Raw genomic sequence first — 12,774 nt, 5'->3', positions numbered from 1 at the left:
CCAAATTGACCTCTCTAAAACTCAAGCACAAGGGGTGTAATTATCCTAAAGTAACCCAGGAGTTTAATAAACTGGCCAAGGAGAGGAATTTTCCTTTTCCCATCATGAGGGGCTGTGCCTACTATAGCTCCCTGTAGGATGGGTGGCTTTCTCCCCTAAGAAAAGGGAAGCCCTTTGCATGAGCCCCAAGGACTTCAGGCGCCGGGTAGTTGATTTTTCCAGATGATCTTGTGAACAGCTGGTGCCTAAATCTAGACTGTTTCACACCAAAAGCCTGTGTGCTCCTCCATTGATAAAGCTACGTCCTTGTGCTTACATGACAAAAAATTTTAACAAGTGAGATTAATGTTCCCACACTGGAATGCAGACTCCCATTGTGAGCCCAGCATTTCCTGACCATTTATGCATCAGCATTAAATAGGAGGATGGAGAAATCATGCTGTCTATTCTTTTTCTGATCAGTAATCTTTGTGAGCTTTCCTAATACTGCATATTTTTTTCTGAGCACAGATAAGGGACTTTATTAATAGTACATGACAAAGTGGGGTTCCCTAGGCCCCTCCCTCTTCAGGGGGTGTGCATGGAAACTGTGAGGAGGGGAGATCCTCAGTGTGGTGTGGGACTGAGTGTGGCAGGGACTCCCCAGCAGCTGAGGACCTCTCTTTTCCTCTCATGTTCTCGCTGGGGCTGGTGATCCAGAGGTCTTACTCCTTGGAGGCCATGTGAGCCATGAGGTTCACCACCCTGTTGCTATAACCAAATTCATTTTCATATCAGAAAATGAGCTTAAGAAATGGTCATTGAGGGCAATGCCAGTCCCAGGATCCAATGTAGAAGAGTGGGTATCAATGATTAAGCTGGAGGAGACAACCTGGTTCTCAGTGTAGCAATGGATGCCTTTATGGGGACCCTCTGATACCTGCTTCACCATCTTCTTGATGTTATCATATTTGGCAGGTTTTTCCAGATAGCAGGTCAGGTCCATGACCAACATGTGGGAAGTGGGTACATGGAGTGCCATGCCACTGAGCTTCCCATGCAGCTTATTGATATACTTGCTCACAGCCTTGACAGTGCCAGGAGATGCAAGGATGATGTTCCTTTGAGCCCTGCAGTTTTCATGCCACATTTTCACAGAAGGGTCATTTGCAGTCTTCTGGGTGGCAATGATACATTGACTGTGGTCCTGAGTCCTTCCACCATATCAAAGTTGTCATGGATGATCTTGGTCAGAGTTGCTAAGCATTTGGTGGGAAGCATGTTTTAACACCATCAAGAAGCATAGATGATGATCATGAGGCTGTTGTCATATTTCTTATGGTTCATGCCCATCGCAAACATGGGGGTGTCAGCAAAGAGGTTACAGATAATGACCCTTATAGCTCTCCACTACAGGTGAGCCACAGCCTTCTCCATGGTAGTGAAGATGCCAGTGTACTCTATGATGTACTTAGGGCCAGCACTGCCCTATTTGATTTTGGTGGGATCTAGCTCTTGGAAGATGCTGGTGGGATTTCCATTTATTAAAAGCTTCCTGTTCTCAGCCTCGATGATGCCATGGAATTTGTCATAGGTGGAATCATACTGGAACATGTAGACCATGTAGCTGAGCCCAATGAAGGGGTCATTGATGGTGACAATATCCACTTTACCAGAGTTACAAGTACCCCTGGTGACCAGGTACCCAATAAGGCCAAATCCATTGACTCTGGCCTTCACCTTTACCATAGCATCTCAGGGATGTGGCTGGTGCTGCACAAGAAGATGTGCTGTCTGTTGAACGGAAGAAGCAGAGAGCTACAGCATATTATTTAATCCATAGTTATCATATTGAGAAATTCTTCACACACTGATGCCAACAGACGTGGTGACTCGGATGGGCATCACTTGACATAGCAGGCTGACATTCCCTGAGCATGTGGACAGTTCAGTTGTCTCAGTGTCACTTGTTTAAAAGACAATCTTTTCCCTATTGAATTAACTATTGTCAAAATCAATTGGCCATATGAATTTAGGCCATTAATTCACACATAGGCAAAAATTCCCTCAAAATAAATTACAGGCCTAAATTTAAGGGCTAAACTATACACCTCTTAGAAGAAAACATAGATTAACATATTCATGTCTTGAATTGGCAAAATCCCAACTTCTCCTGGTTAAAAAATAGTTGAAAAATGAAACAGGATCAAAACTAAAAATGTTGGCATTTAAAAACCACCAATAAGAAAATGAAAAGATAAACCATAGACTGAGAAAAATAATTTCAAATCATATATTTGATAAAGGACTCATGTTCAGAATATGAAATACACTTACAACTAAGCAACGAAAAGATAAATAATCCAATTTTAAAATAGGCAAAATATTTATATAACCATTTCATCAAAAAGATGTAGGAATGGCCAATAAAGTACATGAAAAGATGGTCACCATCATCAGTCAGCAGGAAAATGTGGATCAAAACTACAGTGTGACACCACTTCTTACCCACTGGAATGCTATAATAAAAAAGGACAGTAACACCTGGAGGGAGTGAAATAACAATGATCTGGAAAAATTGAAATATTCATGCATTGTTGATGGATATGCAACCATGTTGGAAACCAGTTTGACAGTATCTTAAAATGTTGAAGATACATTTACCATATGTCCTAGTACTTTCACTCCTAGCTATCTACCCAGAAGAAAAAAAACCTATACCCACACAACACATGAATGTGAATATTCATAGCAGCTTTATCCACAATAGTCCATAAAGTGGAAACACATCAAATATCTATCAACTGATAAATGAATAAACTAATGGGAGCTATCCATACAATTTAATAGGATCTGGCACATAAAAGGAATTAAATATTGATATGTGCTGCCACATACATGAACTATAAAAGTAAATTAGGCTTAATGAAATAAGACAGATACAAAAGACCACACATTACATGATTCCATTTCTATTGTCTCCAGAAAAGGCAAATCTGTAGAGTCAGTAAGTCAATTAGGGATTGCCTGGAGCTGAGGACTGAGAAAAAGTGGTGGTGATTGATGAGCATGAGGGATTTCTTAGAAATAATAAAAATGTTGCAAAACAGGATCATGGTGATGGTCACACAAGTCTAAAACTGTACTGCAAATAATTTAACTGCACACTTAAAATAAGTGAATGTTACGTCAATTATACCTCAGTAAAGCTGTTTAAAAAGAAAAGAAATTTAGTACTGTGGCCCCCATCAGTCTTGCCCTTTGTTTAATTTCTCAGTTTTTTTAGGGCTTTTATTTATTGGTTCCACTCAGAGACTCCAAGAGACACTGGCTGAAATCTGTCAGCCTCCAGAACACTCAACAGCTAAGGGAATGTGCAGCCCCATCCTTAAGGCGATAGGGGTGTGTAAGGTGCACTCTAGCATGTGCTACAGAAGACAAAGTTGTGTGATGCCCCTGGTGGTTTCAGACAGCACTCCACAAGTCTTGGCAAGACCTATGGCCTGTAGCTATCAGAGAACAAGCTGCTACATCTTGCCGCACAGGGCCAACCTTTTCTAGGCAAGTGGGTTTGAAGCATTGGTAGTCAGGTCCCAAGTAGCAGTTGAATGTCTACAACATGGGAGGAGGGCAAGACTGAGAATCAGGTTTCAAAGCAAATCATGTACAGAATATTACTTCCAACAACTGCAGAAAGTATTCTTTTCAAGTGTTTATGGGATGTTCACCAACACAGACCATGTTGTGCTGCACTATAAAACAAGTCTCAATATATATCCAAGGATCAAAATCATACAGGGTATATGCTATGGCTACAATAGTATTTAATTAGAAATTCAAAACAATAAGATATCTAGAAAATTCCCAATTTTAGAAAACAAGCAACATACTCTGTTGGTATGGGTTACTTGGGTCAAAGACAAAGTCACAAAAAAAATTCAAAACATCAGTAACTGAATGATGATAACCCAATGCATCAAAATGTTGGACACAGCTGACATAGTGCTTAGAGAGAAATTTACAACTTTAAATTCCTGCAGTGGAAATGAGCAAAGAACTAAAGTCAATTATCTATGCTTTTATAATAAGAACCCTGAAAAAAAAGAGTAAAACAACCCCAAAGTTAATAAATATAAGCCAATAATAAAAATAAAGAAAATCATGAAATAGAAAAATGAACAAACAATAGAGACAATCAATGGTCAGTTCTTCTGTACTCCATGCACAAAAATTCAGTTCAGAATGATTTTATATTTAAATATATATCCAGAACCACAGAGATCTTAGAAGAATAAATAAGAACATATAGGAATAAAATGAGAATTCTGTGGGAATAAAAATTAGAAAGCAGCTGCTTACCAGGAAGATTGGGGTAGGGCAGGGAATTAGCTAAGAACAGGCAGAAAAGAACTTTCTGCAGTGAAGAAAATGACCTATACATTTTTGGGGGTGCTACTTACATGGACATATATAACTGTCAGGGTTCATCAAACTGAACACTTGAGATCTGGGCATTTTAATGAATATAAATTATACCTCTTTTTTTAGGTAGAGGAAAGTGTCTTGGAGAGCTCATGGTGGTGAAATTTGGGCAGTTCTCAGGCATATGCTCAAGGAGTGTTCACAGCATCTTCAGTTCAGAAATTTGCTGAGAACTGTTTTGTACCCAAAAATATGGGAAAAGTTCAAACATCTATGATAACAGTCATTCGGGCATACAACCACAAATCCCCACTCTTCTGGTACAGTGTTACAGGCCAAGAAGAATGAGGGTTGTGACCAACTCCATATACCACTGGAGGCTATATGAGCAAACGGAAAACTGTTCTCATGAAAGCAGGATGTTGGAAAACTGACAAACTACATCTGCCGCCAGAAGGGGTGCTGAGGGCAATCACGCCCCCAGTGCAGTGTTCCTTGTGATTATCTGTAGAAACATCTGAAGCCTATTGTACAAAGAAAGCAATTATGTGTATCTGGGATAAATCAAGCAGCTGACCAGCCATTACCTCTCCCTCCCTGTTCTTTCTACCTAATAAATACAAAGGGCTGTGCAAGCTCAGGGCTGCCTTTGCTCACTAGAAGCAAGGAGCCCCCTGACCCCTTGTTTTAAAAGATATCCTTTTGTCTTTGTCTTCATTTCTGCATTCGTCCCCCTTCATTCACCCCACAGTAACTGACAATGACAAGTGGCACATGGGACAGGGGCATGAGTAAAGAAGGTGTGCTGGAGCAGAGAAAGTGAAACTGACAAGATGAATGAGAATCCCCAGGAAGAGTCTGCTGGCAGATAGAAGGTCAGTGCCTTAAAGAGGTACTGGGATATAAGGTCAGTACCCTAAATAGGTTCTGGGATATAAGGTCAGTGCCCTAAAAAGGTACTGGTAGTGGGATGTTTTCTGAATCAGGGTAACATGAGGCAGAATTTTTCTATTCAGGAGCAACATTATGTGCATTTGCTTAAAGTTTTACTTAAACAATCTGGTGCTCAGGTTAGTTCTCAAACACTAAGATGCTGCAGGAGGTTATTACGCATAACCCATGGTTTCCAGAGACAGGCACTCTTGATGCGGAAAATTGGGACAGAGCAGAAGAAGGATTAAAACAGGCTCATCAAGAAGGTCTTAAAGTTGATCCTTCTGGAGTTTAGTCCGTACTGTCCTCCTGCCATTATCTCTTTCTTATTCTGGTAGACAGCAGGAGTCATGTTCTGAGTCTATAAGTTTGAAAGAATATTTTGTCTCCCATCCACAGCACCAAATGAAAATAAAAAACAGGAGGAGGAGGATAAAAATTGGCCTATATCACCCCCTCCAGTAGAAGAAACATCTGTACTGCCTCCTTCAGTAGCTGAAATAGAGACCACAATACAAAGAAATTTATGCTCTGCTACTATTGCTGGAGAGTCCTTAGGACCTTGCACTTTTCCCATTTCTGTAAGGCCCAATCCAAATAATCCACAGCAGTTTACTCATGAACACACCCCACTAGAGTTTAAGTTGCTGAAGGAATTGAAAGCTAGTGCAGTTAATAATGGAGTACAAAGCCCATTTACTTTAGGATTGCTAGAATCTATATTTGGCGCTATAAACCTTCCACCATTTGATGTAAAGCATTTGGCTTGCACTTGTTTGTCTGCTGGTGCATACCTGGCATGGAATTTAAATTGGCAAGAACTGTGTGCAGACCAGGCTGGACAGAACTGTGCTGCTGGACATGGAAACATTACAGAGGATATGCTGTAGGGTAATGGCCCTTATTCAGACCTAGGACATCAAATGGCACTCCCAGACGCTGCTTATAAGCAGTGTGCCTTGGCTGCTAAACATGCCTGGGCCACAATTCCAGAGGAAGGAGTCCCAGTACAATCTTTTTTACATATCATGCAAGGATCGCAGGAGCCCTATGCACATTTTCTTGTAAGATTACAAGAGGCAGTGACTTATCAGATTCCTCATACCACCGCTGCAGAAGCCCTAACCTTAACTCTAGCTTTTGAGAATGGAAACATGGAGTGTAAACGTGCACTGGCACCTGTGAGATGTACAAAAAATTTGGGAAATTTTCTCAAAGCTTGCCAAGATGTGGGAACTGAGCTTCATCGCTCTATAATGATGGCTCAACCAATGGCCAATTTAGTGGTGGACAAATCTAAAAAAATGCCAAGGGGCAAATCCTAAAATGGGAAAATGTTATAATTGTGGAAAAATCAGACATTTCAAAAAAGAATAGCATGAGACCTCTGGGCAGAAGGGATCTTACAATGCAGCTCCCCTACCCCAACCAGAAAAAAACGCCAGGACTTTGCCCTCATTGCAATAAAGAAAATCATTGGGCTAGTCAATGCTGCTCAAAATTTCATCAGAATGGCACCCTCCCGTTGGGAAATGAGAAGGGGACCTGGACCCAGGCCCCACAAACAATGAGGGCATTCCCAGTCCAGGCCACAACCCCATTTCAGGGAGGGGTTGCTGGAGGAACATTGATTCCCTATTCCCAGAAACACTCAGAAATGCAGGGCTCAATCTCCCAGTCAGAGAGAGGGTTATGTTAGTTGGAGGAGACAAACTTACCAAGATTCCCACTGATATTTGGGGACATTTGCCAACAGGATATATGGGATTAATTTTGGGCAAAAGCTGTCTTAACTTACAGGGAATTACTGTAGTCCCAGGAGTTGCTGACTCTTGATTATGAGGGAGAAATTCAAGTAGTAGTAATGTCACAAGACCTTTGGGCTTTTGAACTGGGAGAATATATTGCTTCAATATTGTTTATTCCCTGCAAATTTCACCCTTCCCCACAAAAGGAAGAGCAAGGAAGTCAAGCATCTGGGAGTACAGTTAGGAGGGAAATGTATATATCACAACCCATAGCATCTAATAGACCCACCTGTACAGTGAAAATTAAAGAAAATAAGTTTTAGGGGCTTATGGATACAGCAGCTGATGTGTCAGTAATATCTAAAAATAATTGGATCCCATCCTGGTCCTTACAATTAACTTCTACATCCCTAGTGGGTGTAGGAACAGCTCAAAGTGTTTAACAGAGTGCTGAGATTTTACCCTGTCCTGAACCGGATAGACAGTCACATACTTTTCAACCTTATGTTGCAAATATAGCTGTTAATCTATGGAGTAGAGATGTACTTACAGCATGGGATATGAAACTTACAAATAAAACTATTGACAATCCAGGATTTAAAATGTTAAAGAAAATGAGATATCAGAGCTGAAAGGGCTTAGGAAAGTCCCTACAGGGAAACCTTGATCCTATATCTATAACTGAGCAACTAGATAGAAAAGGGCTAGGTCGTCAGGGTTTCTGACAGGGGTCATTGATATTTCTCCTCCACCCCCTGCTTTGCCACTAGAGTGACTGACTGACAAACCTGTATGGGTGGATCATTGTCCCCTATCTCAGGAGAAACGAACTCAACTCCATCAGCTAGTAAAAGAGCAATTGGATGCAGGACATATTGAAGAGTCAGTTAGCCCCTGGAATTAACCAATATTTGTAATTCCAAAAAAGTCAGGAAAATGGCAATTGCTACATGATTTAAGAGCTATTAATGCACAGATTAAACCAATGGCTGCATTACAGCAAGGTCTGCCACCCTCAGCAGCCATTCCAAGGGATTGGCCTCTTATAGTTATAGATCTGAAAGACTGTTTCTTTACTACACCCTTACATGAGAAGGATAAGCCTCGATTTGCCTTCTCTGTGCCTTCTGTTAATCAAAGGGAGCCTGTCTCTTGTTATCAATGGAGAGTTTTACCCCAAAGCATGCTTAACAGTCCTACGCTATGTCAGCACTTTGTCAGGCAGGCATTAAAGGAGCCTTAAAATATGTTTCCTACTGCTTACATCATTCATTATATGGATGACATTCTTTTGGCCACTCCTAAGGAATTATTACACCAATTGTTCAGAGAAACAAAACAGGCTTTGATTAAATAGAATCTCAAAATAGCTCCAGAAAAGGTGCAAATAACTTCCCCGTACCAGTACTTAGGCACTACTGTTACTAAAAGAAGTGTTCAACCTCAGAAAGTAGTTCTCTGTAAGGACAGGTTGGAAACCTTGAACAATTTCCAACAATTGTTAGGGGATATTAATTGACTGTGCCCAATGCTAGGTATCGCTACTTATCAACTCAAACACCTTTATCGGAGCCTCCAAGGAGATTCTTCATTAGATTTTCCTCGGCCTCTTACTAAGGAGGCAGAAGCTGAATTACAGTTTGTAGAACAAATTCTTCAGTAGAGACATGCCTCCTGGCTACAGGTGCAAAAGCCTTTGCTTCTGTTAATTCTTCCTACCCCCCATTCTCCAACAGGACTTTTGGGCTGGTTAATAGACAAGTCCGTAATGGGAATAGAGTGGCTCTTTTCATCCAATCAGAGAGTAAAATCTTTACAACTTTTTCTTTAATTACTCAACATATAACAATTGGTAGGCATAGATCAAAAATGCTTACTGGATATGATCCAGACAAAATTATTGTTCCCTTAGATTCCCAACAACAGGTTGCAGCATGGGAAACGTTGACTGCATGGCAAGTAGCTCTTGCAGATTTTGTGGGAATAATAGACAACCACTACTCATCAGACAAAGTTTTGCAGTTTTCTAAACTTCACCTTTTTATCCTACCTGTAATTACTCATCACAAGCCTATTCCAAGAAGCCAGACTTATTTTACTGATGGCTCTTCCAAAGGTCCTGCAGCTATTTATGGACCTAAGCGTACTCAAACAATAAAAACCCCTGGAGTTTCAGCTCAATGCTCAGAATTAATAGCAGTTATTCAGGTTTTATAGCTCACTGCTTCAACTCCTATTGTCTGTGATTCAGCCTATGCTGTAAATGTAGCCAGTCGCATTAAGACTGCCACTAGTAAAAGGACCCTAGACCCAGAGCTGTTTAACTTGTTTCAAAGGCTTCAGCAAGCTATTCGCTCTCGTGCTGCTCTTTTTCGTATTTCTCATATTTGTTCCCACACACAACTTCCTGGGCACTATGTTTAGGTAATGACAGAGCAGGTAAACTGATTGGTTCTGTATTTCAGCAAGCTCAAGCTTCTCATGCATTACTGCATCAAAACGCTTCTGCCCTTACTCATATGTTTCATCCACCTCACACCCAGGCTCAAGCTATTGTGCAAGCCTGCCCCACTTGTCAGCATGTCCCTGGTGATACACCTACAGAAGGATGTAGCCTACGAGACTTAGCTTCAAATGAAATCTGGCAGATGATGTTACACATGTAGCAGCCTTTGGCAAACTTAGCTATGTTCATGTGACTCTAGATACTTACTCTCATATGCTACATGCCACATGTCAAACAGGGGAAACAGCTGACCATGTCCAATGACACTGTTTATCGTCATTTGCCCATATGGGGGCGCTTAAACAAATAAAAGCTGACAATGGACCTGATTGTGTTAGTCATGCTTTTCAAAATTTTTTACAGTTATGGGCAATCACTCATAAAACAGGAATTCCTTACAATCCCCAAGGACAAGGCATTAGAGAGTGGGCACATGAAACATCACAATGTATTTGAAAAGACAAAAAGGGGTAGTAGGAGACCAGCTACCACCTCAAACAAATTACATTTAGCCTTGTTTACTTTAAATTTTTTGACTCCTGGTACAGATAATGAGAGTCCAGCAGAACAACACTGGCAAATATTACAGGGAAAAAAGAAAGTTTACCAAAGGTATTATGGAAATCCCAGGAAAAAGGACAATGGTAAGACCCAGTACATTTACTGATGTGGGGATGAGGGTATGCTTGTGTTTTTACAGGAGATGGACAAACCGTGTGGGTGCCCTCAAGATGTGTGCGATCATGGAATGGGAGACTGGAGGGACCCATGGATCCCAAATCTGGGCCTGGTTCCCCCAGGACGAGCCATGAGCCAGTTGAATCTGAATGCAAAGACAGAGCAAGGGCCAACCAGAGTCACACAGACATCAACCCCCATAACATGGGGACAGATCAATAAAACCACATAGGAAGCTGAGAAACTGCTGGAGCATCAGGGTCAGGCAAAAACTCCTGACTCCATGTTTAAGGCCATGCTAGTTGTAATATCCTATGCAGTATGTTTTCCCTGTGTGGAGGTGAAGGCATATTGGGCATATGTTTCCACCACCACCCCTCCCCACCCCCCGGTAGAATGGCCTGTACTCTGGAGTGACACTCCTCCTGAGATATATCATGATCAAGAAACATGGGCACCAGGATCCCTAATTCCCCCTGACATAGAGCAATTAGACTCTCAGAACAATGGTATCAATTATACGGCTCCTTTGGAGGAACTTCCTTTATGCATCACCCAGGATACATCGCTCAATCACAGTTGCCTTACAATTCAGTCCCAGGCATGGTTGAGTTACCATGGAAAATATATGCACCTATCAGGCCTTAGCTCTATGAATATTACTGGTGTAGCTACTAATCACTCCTGGCCCAATTGCCCAAATTGTATTAATTTTACAGAATGGGCTCCCTTTGATAATTCTAATCCCCCTCCTTGGACCCAGTGTCTTGGCCCCCTAGCTAGAAAACAGTCCACGCTAATGGGAGACATTATTGACTGGGGTCCCTGTGGTCATTTTGTTGGGAGAGATGAGCATCAGACCTCATGGCAAGAACTTCGCTGGCACTGGTGGTGAACTTTAACATATCTTCACTACACCATCTTGGTATTCAATCCCAATCTCCTGTGCAAATTGCTTGGCACCATGAAGGCTTTAGCCCACCTTTGCCTCAATGGCATTATCAAGGAAAGAGAGGTCCAATTCAGGAGCTGATATGGAAAGCAGCAGTCCCATTTATGAATGGCAGCATTTGGGTGAGAACACTATTCAATAATAGTAACAGTACTAAATGCAGGTCTAATGTTACCCTTGTAGAAAATATTACCACTCAATTTACAATTTGTGTTTTTAATCCTTATGTTTTTCTAGCAGCAAAAAAGGACCAACTCCAGATGGACAATGCCCAGTTGACTTGTGATTCCTGTCAACTGTATCATTGCCTTAATCATAGCACAGTACAATCACACAGTATATCCACCCTAATAATTCTAGGTCACATTCCCGGATTATAGGTTCCTGTAAATTTGTCTGAGCCTTGGGTGGCCACCCCCACATTACATCTCATAAAACTCTTTTTAACTCAGCTTACTCGTGGTGCTCATAGAGCCTTAGGCATGATAATTTTTGCTATAGTCTCCTTAGTTACATTAATAACCTCTGTTGTGGTGTCTTCAGTATCAATGCACAGCTCCATTCAAACAACTCAATATGTAGAAAACTGGACTTGCACAGCCAACCAGGCATGGATGCTTCAAAATAAAATTAACACCGAGATACAAACAGAGGTGGCAATGTTAAAGACTATTGTTCTGTAGCTAGGAGAACAAGTAGAAAATTTGCAGTTGCAGCAGGAATTGCATTGTCATTTTAACCACACCCATATTTGTGTGACCAATTTGGAATATAACAAAAGTGAATATCCATGGGATCTTGTAAAGGCCCATTTACAGGGAGCTTTCACATCCAATGTTACTTTCAATTTAATGATTCACAAAGTAAAATCCTTAACTTGAATAAGCAGACTCAAGCCTTTCAGCCCTCTTTAAAATCTTGAGCAGAATTCCAACAATGTTTAGAAGGCCTTAACCCTTGGAACTACTTCAAACAGCACCTCAATGTCTTTTTTATAACTCTTGGATTAATGTCACTATGTTTCTGTTTTTTTGTTCATAGTCTGCAATATCAGCTGGACCACCAAATGGCAATTGAGAGCTGCACAACCTGCAATTACCTTTATTCAATTAATGCAAAAACAAAAAGGGGGAGATGTTACAGGCCAAAAAGAATGAGGGTCATGACCAACTCAGTATACCACTGGAGGCTATTTGAGTAAACAGAAAACTGTTCTCATGAAAGCAGGATGTTGGAAAACTGACAAACTACGTCTGCCGACAGAAGGGGTGCTGAGGGCAGTCACACCCCCAGGGCAGTGTTCCTTGTGATTATCTATAGGAACATCTGAAGCCTGTTGAAAGCAGCAATTATGAGAGAAAGCAATTATGTGTACCTGTGATAAATCAAGCAGCTGACCAACCATTACCTCTCCCTACCTGCCCTTTCTACCTAATAAATACGAAGGGCTGTAGAAGCTCAGAGTTGCCTTTGCTCACTAGAAACAAGGAGCCTCCTGACCCCTTGTTTTAAAACATATCCCTTTGTCTTTGTCTTCATTTCTGCATTCTCCCCAC

The 12,774-nt window shown here is 41.2% G+C and overlaps 1 pseudogene; it reads right to left on the bottom strand.

Moving 5' to 3' along the window:
• Positions 1 to 1,215: 1,215 nt before the first annotated feature.
• LOC117074147 lies at positions 1,216 to 1,728 on the bottom strand (annotated as a pseudogene).
• Between the last annotated feature and the right edge of the window lie 11,046 nt (positions 1,729 to 12,774).

Source organism: Trachypithecus francoisi, unplaced genomic scaffold, assembly GCF_009764315.1.
Source record: "Trachypithecus francoisi isolate TF-2019V2 unplaced genomic scaffold, Tfra_2.0 Lachesis_group5, whole genome shotgun sequence".
Classification (NCBI taxonomy): Eukaryota; Metazoa; Chordata; class Mammalia; order Primates; family Cercopithecidae; genus Trachypithecus; species Trachypithecus francoisi.
Note: the sequence above shows the minus strand (reverse complement) of the source record. Positions and strands in the feature narration are given on the sequence as shown.